The sequence below is a fragment of the Macaca fascicularis genome, chromosome 17, assembly GCF_037993035.2.
Source record: "Macaca fascicularis isolate 582-1 chromosome 17, T2T-MFA8v1.1".
Lineage (NCBI taxonomy): Eukaryota > Metazoa > Chordata > Mammalia > Primates > Cercopithecidae > Macaca > Macaca fascicularis.
Window position 1 is genome coordinate 76,674,855 of NC_088391.1, and position 19,704 is coordinate 76,694,558.

General features: G+C 34.7%; 1 long non-coding RNA gene across 1 annotated transcript in view; it reads left to right on the forward strand.

The window, feature by feature from the left end:
• Window positions 1-1,014: 1,014 nt before the first annotated feature.
• The window catches only part of LOC135968034 (uncharacterized), a 71,272-nt gene continuing 52,582 nt past the window's right edge, over window positions 1,015-19,704 (forward strand). The window contains exon 1 of the long non-coding RNA XR_010582459.2: window positions 1,015-1,201. This is a non-coding gene — a long non-coding RNA (uncharacterized lncRNA). The remainder of the gene's footprint in view (window positions 1,202-19,704) is intronic.

Consider the following 19,704-nt stretch of genomic DNA (forward strand, 5'->3'; position numbering starts at 1 on the left):
TTATAAATATATGTATATTTCTCAGAAATCATTTAAAAAACAGGTAACTTTTCATGCATTATTATTTTTAAACATTTAAATTATTTTGCCAAAAAAATACATTTTTAACCAACCTTAGCTTGAATAACATATACACTAAAAAATTTATATGTAAAACATTTTGCCGTCTGAGTTCAAATTAGCAGGTCTGAACTGAGGGTAATATTAGAATTGACATTCCAGTTAATCTAGGAGACAGAGGAGGCCTTAGGTATTGTGTCAGGAGTTAGGAGAGTCAGAGTTATAACAAAGAAGATCGTGTAGATCCTTTGAAGAAAAAATGAGAATAAGCAGCAAGACTAAAGCCAGAAAAAACTAGAATAATGATTGACTCAATTTTGATGAACTGAAAAGGCTATGGATAACAAGAGTTCCAGAACTTCTTTTTTTTTTTTTTTTGAGACAGAGTCTCCCTCTGCCGCCCAGGCTGGAGTGCAGTGGCCGGATCTCAGCTCACTGCAGGCTCCGCCTCCCGGGTTCACGCAATTCTCCTGCCTCAGCCTCCCCAGTAGCTGGGACTACAGGCGCCCGCCATCTCGCCCGGCTAGTTTTTTGTATTTTTTAGTAGAGACGGGGTTTCACCGTGTCAGCCAGGATGGTCTCGATCTCCTGACCTCGTGATCCGCCCGTCTCGGCCTCCCAAAGTGCTGGGATTACAGGCTTGAGCCACCGCGCCCGGCCCAGAACTTCTTTTTCTATGAAGTCCTGTGCCTGCTCATTGAAAAACAATGAATCAGTCTAGTCTTGTAAGATGAAAGAATTCCCTCAAAGCTGGACATTTATATATTATTTATGTAGCATATTTCAATATTGATGGTATAGCCTCATATACAGTTGATTATAAAACCATTCTTTCTGTTAGAGTAGGCAGGCAGACATAAGCAGGGCAGGAGAGGCCCTCCCACACATACCAGGAATGCCAGAGAGCATCAGGTGATGGTCAGGCAGCTGTTAAACTGCCTCTCTAACATAATTGACTTCAGGTTTTACCAGTGAAAGGCAGTCTCCCAACAGATAGAAAACACCTGAAGCTGATGATCAGTAGCTTTAGAAAACACCTGAAGTTGGTGATCAGCCGCTTCCAGATAAGATCTCAGCAACCTAAGAGGCAAAATGGCGGAATTTAACCAGTGTACGACCTTTCTTCAGGAACACTCAACTGGTAAGATTTTACTTACATTTCCAGATACAATTCATTGTTTTCTCCACTGTGTTCAGTAGAATTTATTAATTATTCTCTTACAACTATTTTGGTTTTGAATTTCAGCAAATTTTATCCATTTGAGAGTTGAAATTTAATCCTCTCTTATTATATTTTTTTGTTTAATCTCAATTTCCCTTTCCATCTTTTCCAAAAGTAGCCACTCTGGTCTGCCCCAGGGTTATTTTTGTTGTTTCCATATGTTCTTGTGTGTAAATGCTGAACTTTTTACATTTATTGAAAGTATCTTTTCCCCATTGTGCTTCCATCTGTATAATTTCTACTAACTTATCTTCCAGTACAGCTTTCAACTCTATTTATGCATCTAAATTTCTGTTAAGCTTGTCTTTTCAGTTTTTAAAATTAGTTGCTGCATTAAGTTCTAGTGCGTTTATTTCCAATTTACCCTTATTCCTAGGGCATAGCAACTCAATGGATCCAACTCAGATCCTTGGTATTTTCCAGTGCTTCTCATCCTTGATTCTCCTTGAACTGAAATTGTTCTTTTCGCTTTGATCCTAACAAACTTTTGATTTCTCTTCTCAGCCTCTTAGACAACACTATCTACAAAACCTTTTACCTCTAACCTAGTGTTGATTTGAAATCAGTATATGCCTCAAGGCAAGAAGGAATATAGAATATTGGGTTGAACTTTATATGTCCCCTTTCAGGGACATATAATAAATTTCAGAATTTTAGCATTTGAAGTTCTAAATGCCTTTCTTACTGTGTATTCCAATACTTGTATCCTTTGAGCCCATGAGACTGTTGAAAGCTCAGCTTACCTAGTACTTTTGTATACAGCTCTCTAATCACATTAAGTTATTGCACAGTGTGGCTTACTAGTAGACAGCTGACTTCAGGAAGAAAGCAGAACACAAGATTAAGCTCACCTCAAAGTCTTCTTTCTATATCCATTCACCGAGCCCCTCAAATTCTCACCGCCTTTGTGGTCAAACAGCTTTTCTTGTTGTTTTTAGACAAATATGTTGGTCTTTTGTAATTAAATCATGTATTCCAGAAGAGAAAGTCCTTCATCTTACATAATTTGTCTTCGACCTTTTTAGATGTTGTTCCTACTATCTGGAATACCTTTCACAAATTATTCACCAAGTTGAGAGTTTCTAGACTATCAAAGTCAATTAAAGTGTTGTCACTTTGTAATTTATATGAACCACTTTATATAGATATATATTTCACTGCTTTATATATAACTTACTGCTTTATATATGACTGATTTATATATTTCTGTATAACTCATTTTCTGTATGTTCAGGATGTTGTATATGTGTGTATATATATGTATATATGCATATATGTATATATGTAATTCTACATTTATGAAAATATTTACTGTCACATATATAACAAATATATAATACATATACAGTTTTACTTCATTTCAATTATATCATGTTGCCTAAAATAAGGTATGCTTTAAAATGATGTCTTTGTGTCATTTCAGATAGATTAAAAAGATTATAAAAAAATAGAAATGGATATAGAAATCAGTCACAACTTTAGAAAAATAAGTGTAACTTTCTGACAAAATTAAAGTGATAGCTGCAGGAGCCCATTTACCATCAGGGAACATTTTAGGCCTGGTAGATTGGGATATTAATAGTCAAAGACACAATCTGTTGTTCATTAAACATTCCACCTGAACAGACACTGAAGATCACCTGTAGAAAGTAAGAACAATTACTCTAAAATGTTCAAGACACCTAAAGAGAAGTGACAGCAGGAGCTAATCAGCTTGTAGAAAATTATTCTAATGAGCTTCCGGCATGTTTTCTTTTGACTTGAAAAGGGTCTATATTGTATTCAAATATCCGTATAACAAGTTGTACGTTCTTTATGTTTTATGCTCATATGTCCTATTTCTGGGGATGTAACAGTAAGCAAACTATAACAGACCAAATAAATCTAATGATTATAGCAACATGGAAGTTAATATGGGTTCAGAAAAAAGAAGCAAAGAAGGGGGTGAGGAGAGTATTGGGAAGTGAAATTTCTAAACAATATGGTGGGGACTCACTGATAAAAGCAGCAGTTGCATAAAGACATGAAGGCAAGGGAGTAAGCCAAATAAATACATGGGGGCGGAGCTCCATAAGCAGAAGAAACCTAGAAGGCCTGACGATGAAATTTGCTATGGTAAGTGCAAGAAAGGTACACAGTAAATAATAGGAAAAGTAGTCGAAGTATTTAAAGAAATAACTGAGAGAGACAAGAAGAGTTTGACAGTGAGGCAAAAGGAACTTCTGGAGGGCCAAGTAGCCCACTGTAAGATGTTTTACTTTGAGTGAGATAAGAAGTTGACCATGATGGATTTGAGCAGAAAATGTGGCATGATCTTAATGACATATTAGAAGGTTAATTCTGTGTGAAGAGTGAAATGATTAAAGAAAGGCAAAATTAGGGATACTAGTCACATGGTGGCTCAGGTGAAACATTATTTTGCCTTGGATTCTGGTCGTGGTCCTGGTGATGACCTTGACAGAGGTCAAAACCTTAATATATTTTAAATAAAAAGCAGGATTTTCTGATGGACTACTACATGTGGGATGTGAGAGAAAGAAAATAGTTAAGGGTTATTCCAATTTTTTAAAGTCTAAACAATTGGAATAACAGCTTTGTAATTAATTGGAAAGAACAAAACCTTTAAGGAAGCCAATGTGGGTCAGAAGTCAGAAGTTTGTGTTTAGACATATTAACATTGAGTTTTTCTGTTAAATACACAGGTGGAATGTTTTACTAACAAGGTGAATATAAAAATCTGAATTTCAAGGGTGAAATGGTCTTAAACTATGAATTTAAGATCAATTGACAAAGCAATCGTATTTAATGACATGAGCCTGGAGGAGGTAAATTAAGGGAGTGAATGTAGAAAGAGAAAAGTAGCCGGCAGGAGGCATAAGTTAGGTAAGTGGAGAATAAGAATAAAGTAAAGAAAGAATTTAAAGGAAAAAGGAGTAGTGAACCATACCAAATGCTGGCACCCAGGCTGTAAGGTGAGGACTGAAAAATTATTGGTTTACTATGAAGTTAGTATGGTTAAAAATGGACTCTATTGATGTGTTTCACAAAGAAGTACTGTGTTAGAGGTGAGGCCAAAAGATAACATGGCCCAAGGTCAAGAGAGAATTAGAAAAACTAGAGTAGAAACAGGAGTATGAAGTGAATGAACATAAATGAATCAGCATCTGAAGTGGTACGTAGGATCCAGCCTTATTGCAGGTAGGTATCCCTGCTGTTGTAACCCTAATATATATATATATCTAAGTACAGCTTTATTTCTATATAAGTACAGCATATATATATATATATATATATATGTACAGCTTTATTTCTCATTTTTCTAAAACCCAAAGGATAGTACCTGGTTGTGGCCTTCCTCATAGTCACACAGAGATCTACTTACTTTCACTGAGTGGCTGTGTCCTCATTTGGAAATTCTCATCCCAGATGACAGATGGGGAAAGAAAATATGCAGGAGGCATCCTGCTTCTTAATTTTTTCTTTTGTTTTTCCGTGAGATCATGTCTCACTTTGTTGCACAGGCTGGAGTGCAGTGGCATAATCATGGCTTACTGCAGCCTCGGCTTTGACTTCCTAGGCTCAATTGATCCTCCTGCCTCAGCCTCCCAAGTAGCTGGGATTATGGGCATGTGCCACCATGCCCAGCTAATTTATATTTTATTTTTGTGTAAAGATGGGAATCTCGCTCTTTTGCTCAGGCTGGTCCCAAACTCCTGGGCTCTGGTGATCCTCCTACCTCAGCCTCCTGAAGTGCTGGGATTACAGGTGTGAGCCACTGCACTTGGCTTTTAAACTTTTATGAACAAAATGGACACATTTCTGTTCACTTTGGTGACAACTAAGCATGTGGTCCCTTATACAACTACAGACACTGAGAAATGCAGTCTGTGTCCCTGGGAAGAAGATGGAATGGATCAAGAGATTTGGTGTAGTCCACAATGGTCTTCTCCATAGCAAGAGATGTAATTTGTTTTTATATGTTGTAGCATTTAATTTATCTTTAATATTTAAAAGCTTTAGAACAATTTTTGATTTATATAAAAATTGTAAAGACAGTAGAATAATTCCCATATACTCCACATCCAGTTTCCCATGTTAATATCTTACATCACTATGGTATGTTTGTCACCATTAATGAACAAATATTAATAAATTATTAACTAAAATCTATATTCAGATTTTGTTAGATTTTGACTAAGGACATTTTTCTGTTGCAGCATATTATATTACATTTAGTTTTTACATCTTCTTGGGGTCATCTTGACTGACCTTTTCAAAATGCCTGATTTTTGGTGACCTGGGTAGTTTCAAGTCATGATTAAGTGTTTTGTAGAATGTACCTCAACTGGTATTTGTCTCCTGTCTTTCCTCATGATTAGTTTTAAGTTATGAGTTTTGAGAGGAAGACCATGGATATAAAGCAATATTGTCATCCTGTCCGATCAAGAATGCATACTATCTGTCTCACCTATCACTGTTGATGTGAAGACTGATCACCTGATTGTGAACCTTTATCACCTGGCTGATGGTTTTATGTTTAACAGGAACACTAGCATATGTGTAATCCATTTGAGAAAATAGAAGAAAGTAGAAAATGGATGATAAAAATGAATTAGGAAAAATGATATTGATCCAGTCCACATGTGGACATTTTGGCATTTCGAAGAAACCAGGACAGGGCTTTCTTAGTAACTGAAGAAAAGTCACAATGTGGTCATAGCTTGCTTCCTTTTCTCAGAGAAATGAGAAGTAAAGTCAGCCTGGAGTGGTGATAAGATATGCTTGCTGTTTGTGGAGAAGTGAGAAAGCGTATGCAATTTGAAGACAATCTGTTTATTTTAAAAAGGTCCCCAGTTTACCATGATTTGCCTTAAATATTTTTTAACTTTACAATGATGTGAAAGCAATGTACATTCAGTAGAAACCATATTTTGAGAACCTATATAACCATTCTGTTTTTAACTTTCAGTGTAGTGTTCGGTTAATTACACGAGATATTCAACACTTTGATATAAAATAGGCCTTGTTTTAGGTGATTTTGCCCAACTGTAGTTAATGGTGTTCTGAGTTAAGCTGAGCTATAATGTACAGTAGGCTAGGTGTATTAATGATATTTTGATTTAAGGTATTTTCAATTTAGGATGGTTTTATAGAGATATAATTCCATTGTTAACCCAAGGAGTATATTTACTTGTCACACATACATATTTATATCTACATGACAGTATATATGCAAAACTAAAAGCCAAAGTGAATCACACATAAGTATATTCCAAATATTATCCATTAACTCTGTATTGATGCCTATGTTCATGAAGAGTATATTTGTGTGTGCATGCATTTTACAGATTCCACTTGATCATTCATAAGATCTTTGTTCACGTGACTAAAAATCAGTTGTTTCATGCTGACAATTCATAACTATAGGAGAAAAACCCAAATATATTAAAATAAAATTCCTACATTAATGCACAGATGCTTATTTTCAAGAACCATAGAGGGCTGGGTGCAGCAGCTCATGCCTGTAATCCTACTATGTGGGGAGGCTATGGCAGGAGGATTTCTTGAGGCCAGGAGTTCAAGACCAGCCTGGGCTACGTAGCAAGACCTCCTCTCTACCAAAAAAAAATTTTTAATTAGCTGGGTGGGGTTATGTGTGCCTGCCTGTAGTTCCAACTACTCAGGAGGCTGAGGCAGGATAGCTTGAGCCCAGGAGTTCAAAGCTGCAGTGAGCTATAATTGCACCACTGTACTCTATCCTGGGTGACAGAGTGAGACACTGTCCCCAGAAAAGAACCATAAAGAAAATATTACATTTGTTGTGTGACATTTATATATTTGCATAAATGAGATATAAGATAACATGGGTTATATTACATGGCATATGTCATCTTATATGCCACTTGTGAAAATATATATTTGCACATTTGTATTATGTCAAAGAATGACTGCATGGTTATTCTTTTAACAGTGAGGTATCAAATGATCTAGAACTTTATATCTAGTAGTAATATATGGATTTAATATAAACTTTCATATTTGAAGGAAACATTTTTAGATCATTTTGATATTAAAATGAAAACGTGGTTGCCATAACTTCTGGAAATTATTTGCCTTTTCATATGGAACATGTGAATGAGATTTTCATTGCCATACTTATGGAAACCTCATTTCTCTTTTACATAAGCAAAACTGTGGATAGTGTAAGTTGTTTGAAACTGTAGGGGAATCAAACAGCAACCATGACTGCACTTGAACTTATACAACTGAAATAGATTTAAAGGATATGAGGACTTTTGTTTTTGGCCATCTGACTATATATGGCATTAATATAGTTTTTATATTGAATCACTGGCAAGCATGTGAGTTTACTCAGAGGTTTTACATAAGTTTTTGTTGTGTTATCAATGTAATTCTTTTAGGGAAGTGAAAATTTCTTAAAAAGTCTAACTCACACAAATGTATTAGAAACACTACAGTATTATTCTAATTATGTATAATAAACATTCTTCATGGTTAATATACTTACTAATTGAAAAATAATAATGTTTACTTAAAATCATTTATACTTTCACTTTAAAATTATTTTTTCAAAAAGTATATGGTTAAAGTTGTGCTTAATCATTGAGAAAATGCAAATTAAAACCACAATGAAATACTACCTCCTACCTGTTAAAATGGCTATTGTCAAAAAGATGAAAGATAACCAGTGTTGGTAAAGGTGTGGAGAAAAGAGAAACCTCATACATTGTTGACGGGAATTTAGATTAGAACAGCCATTTTGGAAAAGAGTATGCAGTTTCCTCAAAACTAAATATGTAATTACTATATGATTCAACAATCCTACTTCTGGATATGTAGCCAAAATAAATTGAAATCAGTACATTAAAATCTTAAGTTCACTTCAGCATTATTCACAGTAGCCAAAATATGGAACCAACCTAAGTGTCTCTCAGTGAAAAAATTAATAAAGAATATTAGCTATACACAGTGGAATATCATACAGCCTTAAAAGAAGGAAATTCTGTCATTCAAGACAACATGATGGAACTGGGGGACATTATGACAAGTGAAATACGCCAAGTGCAGAAAAACAAATATCACACTATTTCACTTATATGTGGAATATAAAATAGTCAACCTCATAGAAGCAGAGAATGGAATGGTGGTTACCAGAGGCTGGTAGAGAATGGAGAAAGTAATGGAGCAAGGGGAAATATTGATCAAATAATAGTTTTGGTTAGACTGGAAGAACAATTTTTAGTGATCCATTGACTGCATAGTCATCACAGTTAACAATGTGTATTTCAAAACTGCTAAAAGAATAGATTTTCATTCTTACCACAAAAAAGTGATAAGTTGAGGTGGTAGACATGTTGATAGCTTGATTGAATCTTTCTACAATGTGCACATAAATTAAAACATCAAAATGTAGCCCATAAATGTTATTTATAATTATTTGTCAATAAACACAATTACATAAAAATATAAAAATCACAACCTTTAACCTACCAGACAGTTGTATAAATTAGTATCTTACTTCCAATTAAGAAGAAAATCCCGAATATAGGGATAGTAAGAACATGCTTTAGAATTTTAAAAATATACCCCTACATATTTGTCACTCAGTGAGACACAATTGTGCATTTGAAATTCCAATTTTATTACATACTCAAAGTCAACCATATTCATATAGTGGTTTTTTGTAATACAATTTGGCTATCACATCTTGAAAATAAGAGATTTTAAAGCAACCAAATAAGTTTTAAAACTGACCAAATGAGTCACAAATATCTATTATGCATACTCCAGAGATAATAGTATAAATATAGAAATATATGGGTTTTTATTCAAAATATAAATAGCATAATTAATCATGTTTAAGAAATACTTTAAGTACTAATCAAACTAAGGTAAACAAGATAAAAAATGTCCAAAGATTGAAAAGGGAAGATATAAATCTTTATGTACATAAAAATATTGGAAAAACTGTTAAAAACCAATATGCAAACTATTAGAAATAAAATGTTTTATCAAGTTGGCCAAAATAACAATCACTACAAAAATATGCTTTCACAAGAAAAGAAAATTATGTATTTGAGAACAATTGTCAGAAATTGTATTAATATTCTTAAAGGATAAATGTATTTTGATAGGCATTATTCAGATTGTATCTTATTTTTCTGTCTAGCACATTAACCGATTTGCTTTTAGCATATATTATATAAAAATTAGACATGTTAGCCTGGCCATGTCAGGCATATTCCCAAAATTCCAAACCCAAATTCTTGTATTTACAAGAAGAAAGCTGAAACCACTCCCACAAACTTTATAGAATTAATCAGGGAAGAGATAGGGAGAGACAAAATAAATCAAAGCTACAGTACATTCAGTATTTATGATTGACTCAGTTAACTCTCTCACCTGCTTTCTCCCAGTTGTTTGGTATCTATTGTCTTAGAATCATGTAGACCCTGTTATACGATCATAGTTCCCCTTAACTCTTTGATAGATAATGTGAACATTAGGTTGGTGCAAAATTATGGTTTTTCCAATCACCTTTAGCAAAAACCACAACTACTTTTGCACCAACCTGATAAAACATTGTTTTCCCTTTGAGATATTTCTTTAGGTCTTGCACACTGATAAAATTACTAATTTAGCGGTTCTGAGGAACCCCACTGAGGTCAGCTGGCCTGACACATCCCACTGACATCAGCAGGTCTGAAGGACTCCACAAGAAGCTGACTCATCAAAAAATGCAGTTTCCACACCCCTGATGATTTTATCCCCTTGACCCTGACCAATTGACTATCTCAATCCTCCAGCTTTTTGCCCTCTCTAATCCCTTTAAAGACTGCAGCCTGAACTCCTCAGAGAGATGGATTTGAGAGTCTCCTTTCATCTCCTCACTCGCTGTGTTGTGATCATTAAACTCTTTCTCTGCTGCAAACCCTGCTGTCTCAATGTAATCAGTCTGTTGCTGCACAGCAGGAAAATGAACCTGTTTTTTCCTATAACAAAACTATATTTGTCTTCCACAACGAAAAAGTAAAACAGTTTGACCCCAAAACTCACATGGCATGCATCCTGGGGTACCAACTCTATTGATTTGCTTCATCAAACTATGGCCCAAAAATCTCTGTAAAATAAGGACAATAAGATCTTTCTATTTCTTTTGCCTAGAAATTCCATGGTGATTTTTTTGTAGTCTGTCTTTTTTATCTCCCAGAATGTCCTCGCTTCCTCCTGATTTTCAAATTCAAGTTACTTTTTGTTTCTGTTAAGTTCCTGATTTTAAAAGGGAACTTTATTATTCCTTAAACAGTATTACAGCAAACCATGCGTACCCTACCTCTATTTGAAATAATATGTATACTTATACTCTAATAGGATTGATCACTGAGATACTGTCACACATAGATTAAGCTGATGTGACACTGGCCAGTTTCTTCCTATCCTGGGAGTGTCCCAAAACATGAAGCTGCCTTTTGTAAGCTGCCACGCTCGTTGTTCATTTGACTCTTCTGCTTATAGGAATGAGATGAAGTGAAAGAGAGCAGAGTAAAAACTGGAATGCCTTGTAACGGACAAGGTATCAGGCCCTGTGTCAGCTCCATAACAAGCCATATTTTATACAGTGGTGACAACAATCATGCAATGTAAACATTCTTGTATTGATTTAATTCCAGTGAAAGATGATCTTCACACATGAGCATTTTTTTCCTCCGGTAACATAGGTATCAGTGATCTAGATGCAGAAGTCTTGCTGGCTTCCTGCTTTTCTATGACATCATCCTTCAGAAGGTGAGGCACAGGCAAGAACGTAACGAAAGGTAAATATTGCTTTTCAAAAACCGTCGTTCCTAAAGTACGTTTTTCATAATTTTACACGCATATTTTTACAAATATATGTAGACATTTCAGTCAAGAACACAGTAGATAAATATTTGAGGAAATGTAACTACCCAACAGGTTCACCTTGGGCATTGCCTAGACAGAGCTGATTTATCAAGATGGGAATTGCAATAGAGAAATAGGTTAATTCACAGAAAGCAGAGACTGGAGACTGTATGGGAGACTGGAGTTTGATTATTATTCAAACCAGTCTCTGAAAACTCAAGGACTAGGGTTTATAAGCATTATTTGATGGGGTGGGGGGCAGTGAGTCAGGAGTGCTTGTTGGTTGGGTTGGAAATGAAATCATAGTGAGTCAAAGTGGTCCTCTTGCACTGAGACAGCTCCTGGGTGGGGGCCACAAGGCAAACCAGTTTATTGATCTGGGTGCTGCCAGCTAACCCATCAAGTGCAGGGTCTTCAACATATCTCAAGTGCTGACATTAGGTTTTACAATATTGACCTTATCCTCAGGAACGATTTGGGAAAGGTCAGAATAACGTAACCTCTAGCTAGGTGACTCCTAAACCATAATTTCTAATATTGTGTCTAATTTGTTAGTCCTACAAAGGCAGTTTAGTCCTCAGGCGAGAAGAAGGTTTTTTTGTTTGTTTGTTCGTTCATTCTTATTTTTTGAGAAACAGCTGTCATTGTCTTGGTTTCAAAGTTAAACTATAAACTAAGTTTCACCCAAAGTTAGTTTGGCCCTTGAATGGGCAAGGGCAGCTCGGAAGTTAAAAACAAGATGGAGTTGGTTAGGGCATATCTCTTTCACTGTCATAATTTTCTGTTATAGTTCTGCAAAGGTGGTTTCATATTTACAGTTACAAATCTGCAAAGGCGGATAAATATTTGAGGAGATATTATAGTCTAAGAGAAATGTATAGAGATGAGCAAATGAAAGCAAACTATTTTCATGTCCTTTTCTCCCATAAAGCATTTGTGAAGGCTGCAAACCCCACAGGGTAGCATGCCTGGCTACAGATAGTCATCCTCCTGAATTTTTTTTTTTTTTTTTTTTTGAGACAGAGTCTCCCTGTGTCACCCAGGCTGGAGTGCAGTGGCACAATCTTGGCTTACTGCAAGCTCTGCCTTCTGGGTTCACGCCATTCTCTTGACTCAACTTCCCGAGTAGCTGGGACTGCAGGCACCCACCACCATGACTGGCTAATCTTTTTGTATTTTTAGTAGAAAGAGACCAGGTTTCACCATGTTAGCCAGGATGGTCTCGATCTCCTGACCTTGTGATCCGCCTGCCTCGGCCTCCCAAAGTGCTAGGATTACAGGCGTGAGCCACCGCGCCTGGATGTGATCCACCTGAATGTTGAAACCTGGATATTCCAGTGAAGGGAAGGGAGAAGAATGTCTTTTTACTCTGAATGTATACTTTGTTAACTTGTGCTTAAGACAGAAAATTGATCTAAAGATCTACAAAACCCAAACTTATCCCAAACATGAAGATATATGCTATTTAAAGTATTAATAGTTTATTTGTACCTTTTATTGATTTATTTCTTATAAACAAATCTGTAACTACATATTGACTCATCTCTTCTTGTTTTTATATTTCCTCCTGTAATTACTAAATTGATTAGCATTGTTCTTCATCTTGTCCAAGTAAATTTCCCAATTCCATGATAATGTAGACACACCCCAAAACCAAAGCGCATTCAAATATTCAAGAGCAGTAACAAAAAAGCTCATGGGAATGTTGAAGCAATGATTTTTGTTTTTCTTTTTTTGCTAATGGGAGTGACGATCAACAGTCTTCAGAAAACAGTTCTGAAAGTATGTTTCACTGGCAGAAGCCACAGAAGATGAGGTCCCACAGTTATTTTCCAGAAGAAAATGATAGAAGGTTACGTTTTCCAAGATTATTGATTCCTACAATTTTTGGCATTATTACGTGTGATAAATTTGATGGTAGATATTTCATCATAATTTGAGTGAGACAATATAATTCCCAATCCTGTTCTAATAAACTCTGTGATACATTTAAAAAAAAAATCATTCTGGATCTCAGATCCCTAAAATTTAAAGGGAATGTGTATAATTGGCTATTTCTATTAATGTTTAATTCTATGAATTTGTTATTCACATATGTTTTAGATTAAATATTTTTACTCCTTATTAAAAACCAATATATATTTTTTCATTTATTCATGGCTATTTAATTAAAAGAATCATCTTAACATAATTGATTTTTTTTCCCTTAGTAACTTGATTTCTAAAACTATGGAATAATCAAGGCAAATTTTTTTTCAGAGCCAATTTCTTCCAATATAATGTCATATTTGTGTTTATATTATAAACTTTGAATAATCTTCCAGGTTTTAAAACATTTGTCATAATTGAGGAATAAAAAGATAATGTCTTTCAGTATTCTCAAATACTGACATTTCTCAAACTTTTTCAAAAAAGACATCTTAATTTTGAAAAATACTTTTATAGGTGTCATGGTGTCATAGAAAGATTTGTGGTTTAGTTATGTATTTTCAAATTAGAGAAAAAATTACCAAAGTGTGAAAGAATTTATCTTCTGTATCAATCCAAGGAAAGAAGTGTTCTCTAATAAAATCTTACTTTTTTTTTTTGGAGCTGAAGTCTCGCTTTGTCCCCCAGCCTAGTGTGCAGCAGTGCAATCTTCGCTCCCAGTAACCTCCACCTCCCAGGTTCAAGTGGTGGGTTCTCCTTCCCTAGCCTCCTGAGTAGCTGGGATTACACAAGCCCACCACCATGCCCAGCTAAAAATCTTACATCATTCTTCATAGCTGGTTTATACTATTAAACAGTATACTATCTAGATATTTTATGGTATAATACAAATTATATTTATGACAGAGAAAGTTGATCATAACAATTTCACATGATGTGAAAGCTCTCTTTTAATCATCAGTACTTTGAAGCAACCTACAGCCAACCTGTTTAGGGACACCTATAGATATAGTTGTATGGAAGGATAGAATTTTCCTGTTCATTGTTTATCGTTCTCAATAAAGACCTACATTTATCAGAATTTTCCATCCTTTACATGTAAAAAGTAGACCTTAAAATGGTAACTTACTGTTTTACTCTTTTTAAAGAACCAATTGGCTGAAAAATGACATGCGTAGGAGAGCTACAAAGTGTGAGAGCCTTATGTTGGCATCTGGCTGAAGCAAACATGGGAAGAATGTCAGCAGTATTAATAAGCAGAGAGTGAGACTGTCTCACTTGAACATAAAATGTATATGTTGGCCATTTACTTAATGCCTATAAAAATATAAAGAATTTTTTTTTTTTTTTTTTTTTTTTTTTTTTTTTTTTTACCAAGAGATCAACTGCAGTGAACATCTTGCTATTCTGTTTGGTTAAAGTGTACAATGTAGATTAATGACATGTATCTCTAATGTTGCAAATTTATATATTAACCAGGCATGGTGGGAGGTGCCTGTATAATCCCAGCTACTTGGGAGGCCGAATTAGGAGAATCGCTTGAACCTGGGAGGCATAGGTTGCAGTGAGCCAAGATTGTGCCATTGCACTCCAGCCTGCGCAACAAGAGGAAAACTCCACCTCAAAAATAAATATAAAATTTAAAGCAAATTTATTTTATTTTTATTTCTTTGACTAATATTTAAACTTTAGGGAATTAAAATTACATGGATTATTTTAAATGCCTTGTTATATCTTTCAATCATGGTTCCTAACAAAAGAAGTTATAACATCTGCAATACTATAGCTGTATTAATTCATGTAAATCAGTGTCAAGTTTAAATAAAACAATTGCTTAAGGCCAGTCACAATGACCTCAACAGAAAAATAGACCTGCTCCCTTCTCCCACACAAAAAAAACCTACATAAATTTGCTACAAAAATGTTTACATTTGAGTTTATATCTCTTCTTCTTCACCTGTTACTGTTTGGACCTCTAATCAATATCTATTTACCAAATCTGCTTGAGGTACGTCTTCACCAATTCTCAATTATTCACTATACTTTTTTCATGATGATAGGAATCAGTAATGAAAATTAATTACTATTGGGCTGTAGCAGGTATCTTATGTGTGAAAAATTGAACTAATTTTTAAAAATATTTTTTGTAAGTGGAATTTGATATAGTAACTAATAGAACTTCCATCTGTCCTCTTAAATTTTATCAGAATTGTCTATTTCAGTATTTAGTAGCATTGAAATAAAGTTGGATATCAGGAATGAGGTACCAAAAGTTGGGACATCATTTGGCATGCAATTTTTGTCCTCTCCATTTCAGCTTCACTTGTGTGATTTTGAATGATTGTATTTCATTATAAAAAATAAAAATCCCAAGGGAGTATATTTCTATGAACTCCTTCCTTACTAAATTTGAATGCAAAGTTTTAAAGTCAATCCAATACATATCCCCAATTGAAAACAGTGCCTTAACCTCAGTAAAAGGAAGATGAAACTAATTACCTACTTCCACTGCATATTCTATTTTGAGTTTGTGTTTATATTGGTAGCATCATATTACCCATTTAGTTGTCAAAGAGCTCTTGAGGTCACAAGAACTGCTTTTTCTCTTATTAGCAATAAGTTGGTCATCTATGTCAATTGCTCAGAATTATCTTTCACTTATGTCTGGTTAGGCTCCATTTCTACCACCACTGTCTTCAGTTTGGATATCACTGTGTCTTAGAACATTTTTCATAATAACTTTCAAATATTAATTGACTACAAGTCTGGGCACTCTGAAAAGGCTTTAATTACAGCTTATCTCATATATTAGATTTAATTTTATACTGTTTATGTTTGAGGAATGAACATTAAATTAAAATTATATTTAATATAATGCCCTACTTTAAGGACAAGGAGATTTTCTGATTTACCTGATATAGTTCTCAGCAACTAACAAAGTTATGCCTCATCTGAGCCCTAACTGAAGGATTTGTTGGATGTTCTTATCTAAATTTATCTGCCTAAGCAACTCTTTTGACAAATCCAGTCATCTCTTATTCTCATTGTTCTATCAAGACTCAAGGCCTTCAAGTTGCAGTATCTTTTATTGAAACATGCCTTCATAAAAATAGTTTAGTAAACTCCAGTAAAAATATGTTTATGTCTATTCTATCTTAATTTGTGATTTTATTTCAAAATATAGACTTAGTTCACTATGTTAAATTCTGAATTTATGATTATTTCTATACATTATTTCTTTACATAGTGGAATATATGTTTACTTACGAAATTTTTGTTATATAATGAGTATTGGTTGTATTTTCCAAAAGCAATCTAAGACAAAATTAGGAGGTCAGGTAGTGCATTAATTTATTCATTGACTAAATTCTTATTGAGCAACTAATAAATGCCAGACACTCTTCTAGCATTGGAAACAAACTCTCTGCTTTTTGAGCTTATCTTGTAGGTGGTATAATAGAGAATAAACAGGTGTGTAATATAATATCTGATGGGTGATTAGTGCTATAAGTAATCATGAAAGATGAATGGGATGAGGCTGGACAAGGAGTGCAAGGGTGTGTTGTAGTCAGGAAGAACTCCTCAGAAAACACATTTTGAACAAATATCTCAGAGAAGTGAATTATTTATGCAGGAGGTGAAGAAATGATATCGCTTTGTCTTCCTTTTATTGATAGTAAGGGAATAAATGATTCCAGTGATTATATTATAAAGTCTTTATGTGTTATATCTTGAAAAAGATTGTTACAGTATTATAGAATGTTATATAATTTTAATTGTTATACTTGTTTTTCTTATTTATGTTTCTTACACTCTTATAAAGCATATAAATATTTAAGACATTAATGAAGACATTAAATTTGTCTTCTTTCATTTGTGCTATCACACCATTCTGTATTCTCTAACATTACAATCTGTACTGTTGCTGTGGCTGTCTGTGTGTTGCCTCCAAACCCTGAGCTTTCTAAGCACTGAGTACAGTGTACTATAGAAAGTAAGACTTATATATATTTGCTGAATTGGATGCTCCCCTTTGACATTTTCTTAGATGAAATTATGTTTTTCATGATACAAGAATTACGAGAAGCATGCAAGTTTTCCTGTTTGAGTAGATCCAAAGGAGTCCCTTGAAAAAAATTTTTTTGTTGTTTTACTGTGGAGCTACTATTCTGGACAGCTGGCAGTAGTTTCTCATTTAGTCGAGAGTCCTGGGTGGGCTTCTAATGCCAGCATTGTCATTTGCCCATCTGGTTTCCAAAGCTTGTGTACACCCTTATTAAAAACACAAAATCACACTCCAGGTAATACCTGGAATTGCCAGATATCCTGTTTCTGACCAAACCTGAATGGGAATGAATACGATTACCTAAGAGACTCAGAATATTTAAAATATTGTAAAGAATGAGAATATAAAGTATGTACATAAATTATTTCCAATATGCTCTTGAACAAAGCAGCTAAAATCTGTGACATATATCTCATTTGTACATATGCATTTAATTACAACATATGCATGGATCGTTTGGCTGCATTCATTTAATTCATCACAATTTCACCTGGATTGAGATGTGCTTAATTCTCTTAGTTAAGGGATATTATACTAGATGGGAATTCAGTATGTATCACTTCAATTATTGTAAAGCTATTTTAGAAGATATTATTTCATTCAATGATTGCTATGTAAAATTTTGGTGACATTTTTATTTTATAGTATTTTGAAGTTCTTAAAAAAGCATTGTATTTCTTAACACTAGACTTCTTTCTCTTTTATGATCAAATGAAACCTATAAATGATAGGATTCCTTTTTAATTTTTCTTTCCTCTCAGAAGATCAAAGACAAATGTGAAACTCAGACATGGGAACTTTTCTTTTTTTCTGATTTGCTACTTCTATTTATATTAATTGAATCTACTTTTGCTTTAAGCCGTCTCAAAAGTTCTGCATAAAGAATAAGAATATAACCTGTAATCCTACTACTTTGGGAGGCTAAAATGGGTAGACTGCTTAAGCCCAGGAGTTTGAGACCAGCCTGGGCAACATGGCAAAGCTCTGTCTCTACAAAAAAACACAAAAATTAGCTAGGCACCATCGCATGTGCCTATCTTCCCAGTTACTTGAGAGGTTGAGATGGGAGGATCTCCTGAGGGCTGGAGGCTGAGGCTGCAGTGAGCCGAGGTCCTGCTATTGCACTCCAGCCTGAGTGACATAGTGAGACCCTGTCTCAACAACAAAAAAATATAATATAGATGATTGGTGGCTGGCAAGATGGCCGAATAGGAACAGTTCCAGGCTTCAGCTCCCAGCGATATCAATGCAGAAGGTGGGGGATTTCTGCATTTCCAACTGAGTCTCCATTGGTGATACTCAGGCAAACAGGGTCTGCAGGTGGATCTACCATTGAAAATAGGGATATCAGTGTTGTGATCTTAATTTCTAAGAGTATAAAGTAGTTTGCATAAAACCCTGAATGAGGTATGTAAAGTTTCAATGGCAAATTATTTTTTTCTTTAAGCATAAATACCTTAGAAATTCTGAGTTACAGGTGTCTTCTATTCTTATCCATGTCTTTTTTATACATTGATTACCATATGTTATCTGTCTGGCTTCTTTTCAGGTCTCCTATACATAAAACTTATAAGGCACGTAAGATTGAGTCTATTCCACCTATGAACATAGAAAAACCAAAGTCACAAACTGTCAGAACTTCACCTGATACTCAAGTTTGGGAGTAATCGATGCTTTTTGCTTTAATCCATTCTAGCTAAACCATCTCAGTTAGAAAGATATTATCTTACTTAGCCTTAGTTCCCTGAAACAGAGCATGAGACAAAGACTTTCATATAAGCAAATAGTATAGGACAAAATTTTGGGGAGAAAGAGGAAAGGTTCTAGGGAAGGAAACAGAGAAGAAGAAAGTCAATACAAGCATGCACCATTTTAGTTGACCCCTAAAATGAATGACCGATGCTGGATCCTTGGTGAATTTCTGGGGAATTGTATAAAATGTGTCTTAGAATAGGCTGTCTAGAATGGAGGGGAAAAACATTTATCATTGGCTCCTTTTCACCTTCTCAAGGATAACCCTACAGAATTAATTGCTGGCTCATTTCTAGGTTGCATCAGATCAAGTGTAGAACAGTTCTCAAGATATCTACATGTCAAGATCACAAGTCTCAAGGCAGTGTTGGCCTTAACAGAGGTGCTATTTGGTTTTGTCTGCAAAGGCTGTGTGAAATTAATGGTTTTATCAGTGGCTGAAGCAAAAGGCGAGGACAGAGGATTTTGAAGTGGTGCATAAAAATGACACAAGTACCTATTTCATTGTTAAAATGTGTCTCTTAAAGTCTACGATGCAAGTTATTATGTATTTAATGAATTTGTTTCACATGATTTAGAATTTAGAAAATGAAAATTTAGAAAATTTAGAAAATGAAACCACTGACTTATAGAACGGTACTGCGTCCCTCTCCATTCTCATGAATTAGCATCAACCTAAACTCAAACACTTCAGTATAATTGGATTGGAACTGACCTAACACAGTGGTTTTTCAATAAGGGGGCAAATGGAATGGTTGACTGAGCAGGGCTT